We start from the raw sequence: 12,607 nt of genomic DNA on the forward strand, positions 1-12,607 counted from the left end.
GTGGGAGACCTGGATGGAGTTCCTGGCTCCCTGCTTCAGCATGGCCCAGACCTGGCTGTTTTGGGCATTTGGGATGTGAATCAGCAGATGGAAGATCTTTCAAGAGATGAAAATAATAAATAAACATGAAAGAAAGAAGGAAAGAAAGGAAGGAAGGAAGGCAGACAGACAGACAGACCATGGAGCTGTGTCTGTGGATCATGTTTAGCCACGTTGCAGGATGAGTAATACTGGCTTGGGGAGCTTCCAGGACTGCCCTGAGTCTCCCTCTAATGCTTCACCCCACCCTGCTTTTCAGGCCAGGCTCTTCGCCCACAGACACATGTGCAGGAAGAGCCGTAGAGGCCTGTGTTCAGAAGAGTGGGTGGGGTGGGGTGATCTCAAGCCCGGGGACAGCCCCAGGGAAAGGGGGAGTGTCTGACTCTCTCTAGATGACACAGGGGCTGGGGGAAGCTCAGATGAATCATGGGTCACAGCCTGTGCCACAAAATTTCCACCAGATGCAGGAGAAAGGAGTCATTACCAGCCAGGCAGGGCTGGTGGATGGGAACCTCAAAGGATGATGAAAGGTGGGGCCGGTGTTGTGGTGCAGCAAGTTAAGCTGCCGCCTAAGATGCTGGCATCTCATATGAGCACCAGTTCAAGCCCTGGCTGCTCCACTTCCCATGCAGCTCCCTGCTAATGCACCTGGGAAGGCAGCTGAAGATGGCCCAAATACTTGGACCCCTGTACTCCCTACCCACGTGGGGGACCAGATGGCGTTCCAGGTTCCTGGCTTCTGCACAGCCCAGCGCTGACCATTGCAGCCATTTGGGGAGTAAACCAGTGGATGGAAGCGCGCGCGCTCTCTCTCTAATAAAATAAATAAAAGATGAAGGGTGCACACAGAGGTGTGTGCACAAACACGTGCATCCCAGCATATGTGAGTTACATGCGTTCATGCGTGGTATGCTGATGCCCGTGTGTGTGCAACACTGACGGTGCTTTTGTGCATGCATACATGGTGCAATTGTGTGTGTTCAGATTTTGCTGTTTGAGATGCAGGCAGGATCGAATGTGCAAGTGTGTTACACAAGCACAAGTATGAGATGCCAGAGTGCAGATGTGCCCAGCAGGCACATGGGGGCCAGTACCCTGATGAGACTCTGTGAATATGCATGAGGGTGTGCTGATATGTGGGATTTCGTGTGCGAATCCCTATGGCCATGGGAGCTAGCCTCTTTGTGGCTGTGTGTGTACATGTGTGTACCAGGGTGCACACACATGGTTGTGTATGTGTGCATAGGTGCAGGGAAGCCCGTTGGCCTCGGCTGATGTGTCTACTGTCTATGCATGCATGTTCTTGGGCACCCATGCCTGTGCAAGTGTGAGTGAACATGTGCATGCCCAGGGCTGGGCGTGGATATCCACACACCAGTGCCCCTGGGAGCCTGTGAACAGGCATGCATGTGTGCATGGCTGCAGGGATTTCCATCAACCTGGGCCTGTGTGCTTGTGCATTTGGACCCTGAGGTGCCCATAAATACACGTGTGTGTGTGTGTGTGTGTGTACGCACCCAGGAGTCTGGCCTGTGGTGTCCCGGCATGTGTGCCTCTGGGCACTATGCATATACGTACACATGAGTGCAGATGCACCCATGGATTCAGATCTAGGTGTCTGGGTACATGTATCCCATGGTACCCATAAGCGTGAGTCAGTGTGTGTGCATGGGTGCATATTTGTCTATGGGCCTGGGTCTGGGTGGGTGTGCACACACACCCTGTGGGAATGTGCATATGTGTGGGAATGTGAGCAGGTGTGCCATGGACCCTTGGGGTCTGTGCACAGGTACTTCTGGGTGCTTATGCGTGCGTGTGTACACTAATGCAGATGTACCCAGAGGCCTAGGCCTGTGTGTGTCTGCATGTGTAACTCTAGGGGCCATGCATGTGTGTGTGTAGTTTCACATATGGCCCTGAGCCTGGGTCTGTACACATGTGTACGTGTACCCCTAGGGGCCCATGCATGGGTACACTTTGTGTGTTCAGCTGTGCCCATAGCTTGGATCTTGATATCTGCACATGTGCACCCTGGGGGGCCCACACATGGTACTTGTGCATGCATGTGTGGCCTAAACCTGGCTTGGGATCATAAAGGAAACCAAGGAGTGAGCTTCCTCTAGGAATTGAGGTGTCAGCAGAGCCTAGGAGGGTAAAATTCGGAACCATTTGGCTTTTCTCAAGCCTTGTTACTTAGGACAAAGCTGGTGCTCAGAAAATACCATTTCACTCTCTTCCTCTTGAGTTGGGCACTAGCTGAGCTCCCTGGCAACCCAGGGACAACGTGGCTGGACTCCAGAGGGCTAGGAAGACGGCAAAGGCCTGAGATGGGGATAGCAGCTATAATCTGGCTCTCTCATCCCTTGCAGCGTCTGGGCCTGGGAGGAGCCTAGAGATGGACGGGAGTTTGTAGGGAGGGCTTCTATATGCCTCTGGAACCACTTAGGCTTAAAGAGCTGCCCAGGATTCCACATGCTGCTGGGGCCTAGGATCAGCAGCCTGCCTTTCTGGGCCTCAGTATTGTCCATTGTCAAATGCCCTGTCTGCAGCCCCAGCCCAGCCTGCAAGAGCAGGGTGCAGGGAGCAGGTGAGATTGGGCCCACCATCTGCTCCTCTGTCACGTTCAAGTCCTTACACCCTGCCCCAGCAGCAAAGCTTGGAATTGAGCTAAGGGAGCCAAGCCCCCAGGCCTGTCAGAATGGAGGAAGCCAGGATTGATGGGGCTGCAACCCTTGGTGGGCAGGGCCACCTCCACCGCCAGCCCTGGTCCCTCATCCACCCATCTGGGCATGGCAGAGGACACACAGGGACCCCTGGCCCCCCTCCTGGCCCTCGCTGGGGAACGGCGACTGTTGTTGAATTCCACACCTGGCTCAGATGTAGAGCGAGTTTAGAGAAGGCAGAGGACTCTCCCCTTCTAGTCTCAGCACCCCAGCCCTACCCAGCTTCCCTCCAAAACAGCCGTCAAGTGTAATGTCAAGAATTTCCAGGGGCTGACACTGTGGCATAGTGGGTAAAGCCATCATCTGTGACGCCAGAATCCCATATAGATTTGAGTCCTGGCTGCTCTACTTCAGATCCAGATCCCTGTTGGTGGCCTGGGAAAGCAGAAGAGGATGACCCAAATGCTTAGGCCCCTGTACCCACTTGGGAGACCCAGATGAAGCTTCTGGCTCCTGGCTTTGGCCCTGGCCGTTGCAGCCATTTGGAGAATAAACCAGTGGATAGAAGATTCTCATATTCTGTCTGTCTGTCTGTCTCTCTCTCTCTGTAACTCAGCTTTTCAATAAATTTTTAAAAAAGAATTTCCTGTGTCCCCACCTCAACCTCAACCACTGGCTTTTCTCTGGTTCTTCCAGGGGGTCGGACAGCAGCCAGCCAGTGTGCACAGTTGGGCAGGCTCTGCCCCCACCAAGGACCCCTAGGCAAGCAGGAATGTGGGGATGGAAATGTAGCCCGGACTCCTCTAGCACTCCTGGGTCCTGGCTTGGAGCAGACTCCATCAGGAGGAAGGGGCGTCCTTTGCTAAAGTTCCCAAAGGCACTCCATGAGCTAGTGGCGTCCTTCAGCATCCAGATCCTTAGACAAAGGCAGTGTGGAAATGAGGCAGATGTGGACACAGCCAGAGGGCAGAGTAGTCCTCAGCCCGCAGGGTGTCTGGAAATCGGAAAGCTACTCAGCAGTTGCCTGCCGCAGCCCTGTGTGCCGTCAGAAGAAAACATGCAAAGCTTTTTTTTTTTTTTACAAGGTCAGTTCCCCCTGCAGGAAACAGGAAGATTTTTTTATTATTCCCTGCTAATAGTGTTTTTCAGGCAACACATTTAAATTCTCACAACATGATTGCAAACATGTACATATTGGTTCCCACGAGAAATCTGCATGGGACATTTCAGGGTGTTTGGAGTCAACTAGATACAGCACACTGGGACACAACCACAGGAGGGCAGCTGGGACTTTGGACTGTGTGGGATGAAACGCCACAGCTACGGCTACAGGGAAGCGTAAGGGAGTGCTGGAATGGGACCGCCATACTCGCCACCGGCCACTCTCAGCGAGGCGGGTGCTCCTCCCCTCCCCCCCACTTCCCTCCTACAGCTGAGCGCTCAGTGGAAGACCTTCCTCCAAGGGCAGATGGCTCTTCAGTCAGGAGCGCACTGGTCTTATCTGGCTTCCCCGCTGGGCTGGCCAGAGGGTATTTGACACCGGGACCACCATGGGCTGATCGCTGAGGAAGCGGACTTGCCCAGCTGATCATCCAGTGTTCAGATCTAACGATTCACCCAGTAGTAAAGGAAGTTACTGCTGGGATGCTCTGGGATCTGCCTGCTCCATGAGCTTGTAGGATTAGGGCTCCTGATAGCAGTAATACAGGGGTTTACCACGGTGACCGGGACCTCCATGAACTTGTAGGATTAGGGCTCCTGATAGCAGTAATACAGGGGTTTACCACGGTGACCGGGACCTCCATGAACTTGTAGGATTAGGGCTCCTGATAGCAGTAATACAGGGGTTTACCACGGTGACCGGGACCTCCATGAACTTGTAGGATTAGGGCTCCTGATAGCAGTAATACAGGGGTTTACCACGGTGACCGGGACCTCCATGAACTTGTAGGATTAGGGCTCCTGATAGCAGTAATACAGGGGTTTACCATGGTGACCGGGACCTCAGGGTCGCCATCATCTTGATTATGTGCTTATTCTAACTGGAGTCACACACCTCTCCAACACTGACCAAGTACTAGTCCTGCTCCCCTAATCCACTCTGCCTGGAGCCTGCACCCTTGTGGGTGAGGGAGGGCTTTACCTGTGCTGAATCCCATCCCCCGGTGAGGGCCACAAGAGTGGGGAATGACAATCTGTCCAGCAGATCCCTAATGCTTATCTGATTTTCTAGGGGCTACACCTTTGTCCGTGGCCGGTTCTAAACCACCTGCCCAGGAGCAAGGTGAGTTGTGTGTGTGTGTGTGTGTGTTGGTCAGATTTTCCACACTATAGCAAATGACAAGCTATTTGGGGGAAGAAAGGAGGTTTATTTTTGGTTCCTGGGTCTGGAAGTTTGCAGTCCAAGACTGGGCAGGATGCAGTGTTTCAGCCCTCTAGTGAGGCCAGAGGATGGCAATGGTAGGAAGTGTGTGGAGGAGCCCAGAAAAAAGAGAGATGGTAGCCAGCCTGATTCAGGCTTACTTGACCAATTCTGCCATGAGAGCTACCCCCACTGACCTAAGGACCTCCCGCTAGGCCCATCTCCCAGATGCCATGACTGGATCAAGTCTCCACTCTCAATCTATTAACCATTAACATAGGACATTGGGTACTGAGCCTTTAACATGTGGGTCTTTGGAGGCACCCAAATGTATATAAACCATAGCAGTGTCATCAAGAGAAAATGCAAGTACGTGGTGCAGCGGTGTGGTGCAGAGGGTTAAGTCGCCGCCTACGACTCTGGCATCCCATATGAGCGCTGGTTTGAGACCTGGCTGCTCCACTTCCCAGTGTCCACTTCCGAGTACTCCACTTCCGAGTGCCAGTTTGAGTCCCGGTTACTCTGAGACTTCCTGTTAATGCATTCTGGAAAGTAGTACATGATGACCTAAGTGCTTGGGCCCCTGCAACCCATGATGGAGACTCTGATCGAGTTCCTGGCTCTTTGCTCCAACCTGGCCCACCCTGACTGTTGCAGGCATTTGGGGAGTGAAATAGTAGATGGAAGATATTCTCTCTCTCTCTCTCTCTCTCTCTCTCTCTCGCTGAAACTCTGCCTTTCAAATAAAAATAAATAAATAAATAAATGTTTTTAAAAAAGAAAAAAAGGGGGGTCAGGGCTGTGGTGTAGCAGGTAAAGCTGCCGCCTGCAGTGCCAGCATCCCATATGGCTACTCGCTCCAGTCCCGGCTGCTCCACTTCTAATCCAGCTCTCTGCTATGGCCTGGGAAAGCAGTAGAAGATGGCCCAAGTCCTTGGGCCCCTGCACCAGCGTGAGAGACCTGGAGGAATCTCCTGGCTCCTGGCTTCGGATCGCCACAGTTCTGGCCATTGTGGCCATTTGGGGGAGTGAACCAGTGGATGGAAGAATCTCTGTCTCTCTCTCTGTCTCTCTCTCTCTCTCTGCCTCTCCTTCTCTCTGTGTGTAACTTTGACTTTCAAATAAATAAATCTTTAAAAAATAAATAAATACATAAATCTTAAGAAGAAGGAGGAGGGGCCAGCACCGTGGCTCACTTGGTTAATCCTCTGCCTGTGGCGCCAGCATACCATGTGGGCACCGGTTCTGTCCCGGTTGCCCCTCTTCCAGTCTAGCTCTCTGCTGTGGCCTGGGAGTGCAGTGGAGGATGGCCCAAGTGCTTCGGCCCCTGCACCCACAGGGGTGCAGTGGTTCAGATTTGGCTTGGGGTGCCCACATCCCATTTGGAATGAGTGGGTTTCAGTTCTGGCTCCATCCCAGATTCCAGCTTCCTGCTACTGCACACCCTGGGAGGCAGCAGATGATGGCTCAAGTACTTGGATCTCTGAGACCCACACTGGAAACTTGATTGGAGTTCCAGGCTCCTGGCTTCAACCTGTCCCAGCCCTGGCTATTGCAGGCATTTTGTGAGTAAAGCAGTGGATGGAGAATGTTTCTCTCTCTCTCTCTCTCTCTCTCTCTCTCTCTCTCTCTCCCCCTAAATAAAAGTTTTGAAAAAGAAAATGGAAGATGGCATTTTATAGAAGAGGGATGGAGTGTAGAGTTACTAAAAAGAAAGGTAGGCTAACCTGAGTCCTGGGGTAAAACCACGGGCAGCCTTAGTCCCTCCCTGCTCACCATTTGCAGGTCCTCTGTTTTATGGAGTAGAGTTACCTCATCTCTCTTAGCCACCAGAAATTCCGCACCCCCCTCACCATGGCATATTGAACGGTCATTTATCCTCAGATTTCTATGACTCCCAGAGGCTGTTGAACATGTTGGTGGCAGAGGCTGTTTGGAGAAGGAGAAGCCTCACTGGAAATGACTTAGTCTTCTGGTGGAATTGTGGGCATGGTGGCGAAAGGAAGGGGGAAGGACACTTGCTTCCCTTATCAGAATGCCAAGTCCAAGTCCAAGTCCCGGTTCCACTCCTGACCCCAGCTTCCTGCTAATGCACACCCTGGGGGATAGCAGGTGATGGCTCAAGTACTTGGGTCCCTGCCACCCACATACATGGGAGACCCGGATGGAGTTCCTGACCCCTGACCTTGGCCTGGCTCAGCCCTAGTCATTATGGGCATTTGGGAGATCTCTTTCTGCCTCTTTGCCTCTCAAATAAATGGAATAAATAAAGTGTTTTTTTTTTCCAGGATGAAGGAAATCTCTGGGGAGACTTCCAAGTACTCAACAGATCCAGCAGCTCAGAGGGGAGAGCCCAGGAGGCGAGAGCAGCCTCCTTCCTGTCCTGTGTCTCCACTCGCAGCAGATGGCCCTCCTTCCTCTGAGGGATCTGTCCCCCCGTCAGCCGCTCAGTTCCGCTCAGCTCCCAAGCTGTTGTGTAGGTGTGTGCTCATCAAACATCAGCTTCTAACATTGCTTTTTTTCTTTGAAAGGGAGGGCGGGTCTGTTCTTTTGGCCCATTAAAGATGAGCTCTGTGTGAGAGAGTCGGAGGGAAGGGTGGGGAAGCAGATGGCACAGCCGAGAACGTTGGAAGTCATTAGCCCCCTCTTCCTCTCTTCCTTCCATCCACAATCCATGTATGCAACCATTCACCTAACCTTGCACCCACTCCCCCACCCATCGTTCACTCATCTACCCACCATTCATTCATCGCCCTATCAACCCAGCCACACACTGGTGCACCCCCATAACTCATGACTACCAGGGATCCAGCCTTAGGCTGGGCATGGGGAGCAGCAAGGTGAGTCATTGCCTCTCCCTACCCTTGTAGTCCTCACTGCTTAGCTGGAGAAACAGCCACAGGCACACCTCACCACATGATTCCATGATCAATGCTGTAAATAGCCCCAAGGAGGACTTGATGATGACAGCGACATCTTAACTGAGTGCTGACGGATATGTTGGCGTTTGCTGGGAGATGGGGCAGGAAAAGAAGGGCATTCCTGGAAGTGGGACAGTATGAGTAAGCCCTGGGAGATGTAAGAAAGCACGTGTTGGGTGAAAGCATAGGGTGTACAGAGGACCCAGTAGGATGGAAGACACTGGAAAGCTCAGCAGTTGTCTAACTCCTGGCCCTGGGGAGCCATGGGTGGTTTTTCAACAACAGAATCAGCATCCAGAGAGTGTGACCAGAGACCCAGGATGGCCAGCCACTCTTGCTCCAGGCCCCAACGAGACACAGGAAACAACCTGGAAAGGCAACAGATGGTGGACTGGGTACTTGGGCCCCTGTCACCCATTTAGCAGACCTGGGTGGAGTTCCTGGTGCCTGGCTTCTGCCTGGCCCAGCCCTAGCTCTTGGTGGATATTTTGGGGACTGAACCAGTGGATGGAAGTTACCTCTCTCTTGCTCTCTCTCTCTCTGTCTCTTCCTTTCTCTCTGTCACTCCACCCTACAAATAAATACATAGATGCATCTTTTTTATTTAAAAGAATTTCCTTGGGGGCAGTGACTTCCAAATTTTGCTGAGTTTTTATTCTAGGAAACCATCCTAGGCCTGTGTCAGGAGTGCTGGGCACCATTAGCACTGTTGGAAGGAGTTCTTTCCCAGGGAGCAGGAGTTGGGAGGACAGTTGCTGCAGTCAGATTTGGAGAGTCAGAGGGACCTGGGGCAGGAGACAGTGCTGCCAGAGGTCCTGGCATGCCAGGTCCTGTGGAGAGGGACCAGCTGGCTGTGGAGGGAAGGGGAATAGCAGCCTGCTGGTGAGGTGAGACAGAAAGCCAAGGGCAGGGGCCGGCACTGTGGTGCAGCGGGTTAATGCCCCAGCCTGCCGCGCCAGCATCCCGTATGGGCACCAGTTCGAGTCTCGGCTGCTTCTCTTCCAATCCAGCTCTCTGCTATGGCCTGGGAAAGCAGTGGAAGATGGCCCAAGTCCTAAGGCCCCTGCACCCATGTGGAAGACCAGGAAGAAGCTCCTGGCTCCTGGCTTCTGGCTCCTGGCTTCGGATCGGCGCAGCTCTGGCAGCTGTGGCCATCTGTGGAGTGAACCATCAGAGGGAAGACTCTCTCTCTGTCTCTGCCTCTCTATAACTCTGTCCTTCAAATAAATCAAAATAAATTTTAAAAAAAAGAAATGAAAAGAAAGCCAAGGGCAATAAGCTGCAGGGTGAGGAGGGGCCTCAGTGCCCACCTCCAAAGTCAGGGAGTCCCGTGGTAGCCCCATTGCAAGCACTTGCCAAGGATGGGGAGGCCAGTAGCACCCACCCTGGCCCCACCCCTGCCGGTCAGCTGATTGATGGAGTGCTGTGATCAACAGTTGCCCAACATCACCTGGATGTCCAGTCCAGAGGTGGTTACTGCCTCGTGGGGAGACAGACACACTGCTATGTGATAAGGTCTGCAAGCCATGTCTGGGGCAAGGGGGTGGGGACTTGGAAGAAGTCAAAGAATCTGTCTAGACTTCACTTTGTCCATCTGCTTAGTGGCCCCACTGATGCTGCAAGTGCAAGACCACTTCATTAGGAGTCTGGGGACTAGGGAAATTCATATATGGGGTTCCAAAGAGCCCTTGAACTTGCTGGTGCCATGAAAGCCCACCGGGCAAAAAACACACCTGTGGTTGAATCGCACTGTGAAAGGCGGATGCTTGGCATGGCAGTTAAGCTGCCTGTTGGAGCACCCACATGACATATCAGAGTGCCTGGGTTCGAATCCCAGCTCCGCTCTCCATTCTATCTTCCTGCTAAGGTACATCCTGCAAGGCACTGGTGATGGTTGAAGTGGTTGGTTCCCTGTCACCCACATGGGAGACCCAGGCAGAGTTCCTGGCTCCCAGCTTTGTCCTGGCAAGCATTTGGGGAGTGAACTAGGGATGGGAGATCTCTCTGCATTTGTCTCTGTCTTTCAAATTAAACAAATAAATAATTTTTTTACAAAGGGTGTTAGAAAGAACTATAGGGGGTTGGCACCGTGACGCTGTAGGTTAATCCTCCGCCTGCAGGGCCGGCATCCCATATGGGTGCCGGTTCGAGTCCCAGCTGCCCTCTTCCAGTCCAGCTCTCTGCTGTGGCCTGGGAAAAGCAGTAGAAGATGGCCCAAGTCCTTGGGCCCCTGCACCCGCATGGGAGACCAGGAGGAAGCACCTGGCTCCTGGCTTCGGATCGGCACAGCTCCAACCATTTTGGCCACCTGGGGAGTGAACCAACGGATGGAAGACCTCTCTCTCTGTCTCTCCCTCTCACTGTCTGTAATTCAACCTCTCAAATAAATAAAATCTTAAAAAGGAAGGAAGGAAAGAAGGAAGGAAGGGAGGGAGGGAGGGAGGGAGGGAGGGAGGGAGAGAGAGAGAGAGAGAGAGAAAGAAAGAAAGAGAAAGAAAGAAAGAAAGAAAGAAAGAAAGAAAGAAAGAAAGAAAGAAAGAAAGAAGAACTATAGGATTTGGACCTCTGTTGTAGATTGGAGGAGGATTTAAGGAAGCAGAGCATGACTCTGGAGAGGAAGTTGGAGGTAAGCGCAGCCCTGGGTGTCTCAATAAATCTTATCCAAAAGGAGGGCATTTCAGAGTGGAGGCTAAAGCTGCAATTGCTGAAGCAGCAGCATTTTAGCTAGGTTATGGGGAAGATTTGGTCATTTTTGTGGCTTGGACAATGGTCATGTGCCTGGGCACAGAGAAGATTACAGACTGATCTTAGTTTTGTGTTGATCCACGTTGGTCACTGAGTGGCCATATCTGGTGTTCAAGTTCAAGGCCTTGCTGGTATGTGCCAGGCCAGCCTCCCGACGTCAGGGGTTAGGGCTCTCTTTCTCGGTGTGTGTTCCTAAGGAGAGGGCTCTAGTCTTGCATCGCTTTTTTCTAGGAGATCTAGGAGTCCCACAGGGAAACAAATGTGTCATCTCTAAAACTGCCTGCAGCCCAGGCAGGCTATGGGGTCAGATGTCTGTCCGCAGATGCCCCACATGGGTTGCTTAGGACATCTTAGTCTCAGTTGCTGCCTCTGTAAAATGGGCAGCTCCCACGGCAGCTTGCAGTCCAATGTGGGAGGGTGTAGCTACCAGCAGTGATGGTGAAACGAAATCCCTCTGTACAAACCAGTCTTTGTGAAATTAAATCCCTCAATCTTAAAACCAACACAGACTATCAGGTGGCAGCAAGAAAGACTGTTTGGTTTCTTTTGTGAAAAGGAGCTTTTCTTTCTTCTTTGTGCTTTTTGAAAAGTCCTTTTTACAATCCCGATGGAGAGGGATTTTGCATCTAACAAAAATGCCTATGTTTCTCTTTTGTCCCATCAATCCCACTTCCAGCAATTTACCCTGAAGATACACTTCCAAGGATGTGAAAACACATATCCACAGGTTATTATTGCCTGGTTCATCTTTGGGAAATATTGGAAACCATATCAGTTCTAAAGCTAGGCAGAGACTGAGTAAACTGGTACATTCTCACGATGGAGTCCTGTGCAGCTATAAAATGATTGAGGAAGCACTCTACAGACTGCCGAGGAGTGATTTCCAGGACACCCTGTTGAATGAACAAGGCAAAGCACCAAAAAGGATGTATAGTACGGAAGCCTTTATGTAAGAAGTAAGATGATAGAAGAAAGCACTCGAAGAGCTCTCCCAAGTGTCATGCCAAGTGTGCATTAGGAAAAAAATCATGCATGCATTTCAAATATTTTGGCACTAAAATAAAACCCATCTTTTCAGCCTATTTCCCCCCAACAACTGGGTAAAGCCCCCACATGCACATTTTTGCTTAGCTTTACAACAAGAAACAGAGGAAAGCCAAAGCAAAAGCTGTTGAGATTAATTGTCTAGAAGGAGCTGGTGGACGCAGGGTTGAAGAAAGGGATAGAGAGAAGTGACAAATTTCTAAAAATTCTTTCTTGTCCAGTTCTGACTTTTGAAGCTATCTTAATATTGCACATAATTTTTTTAAAGATTTATTTATTTATTTGAAAGTCAGAGCTACACAGAGAGAGAAGGAGAGGCAGAGAGAGAGAGAGAGAGAGAGAGAGAGAGAGAGAGGTCTTCCATCCGATGGTTCACTCCCCAGTTAACTGCAATGGCCAGAGCTGCGCCGATCTGAAGCCAGGAGCCAGGAGCCAGGAGCCAGGAGCTTCTTCTGGGTCTCCCACGCAGGTGCAGGGGCCCAAGGACTTGGACCATTTTCCACTGCTTTCCCAGGCCACAGCAGGGAGCTAGATCAGAAGTGGAGCAGCTGGCTCTTGAACTGGCGCCTGTATGGGATGCCAGCGCTTCAGGCCAGGGCATTAACCTGCTGCACCACAGCACTGGCCCCTTGCACATACTTATGAAGCAAATATAATTAACAAGGATGGGAGAAAGTCACTATTAAGAGGGATAGAATATGGTACAACAGCTGTGGGAAACAGTACGGATCTTCCTCCCAAAATTAAGAAACAGAGAGACCATATGATCCAGCCAACCCCCCACTGGGTAAACATCCAAAAGAATTGAAAAAGCAGGGTCTCAAAGAGGTATT

Source organism: Oryctolagus cuniculus, chromosome X (assembly GCF_964237555.1).
Source record: "Oryctolagus cuniculus chromosome X, mOryCun1.1, whole genome shotgun sequence".
Taxonomy (NCBI): Eukaryota; Metazoa; Chordata; class Mammalia; order Lagomorpha; family Leporidae; genus Oryctolagus; species Oryctolagus cuniculus.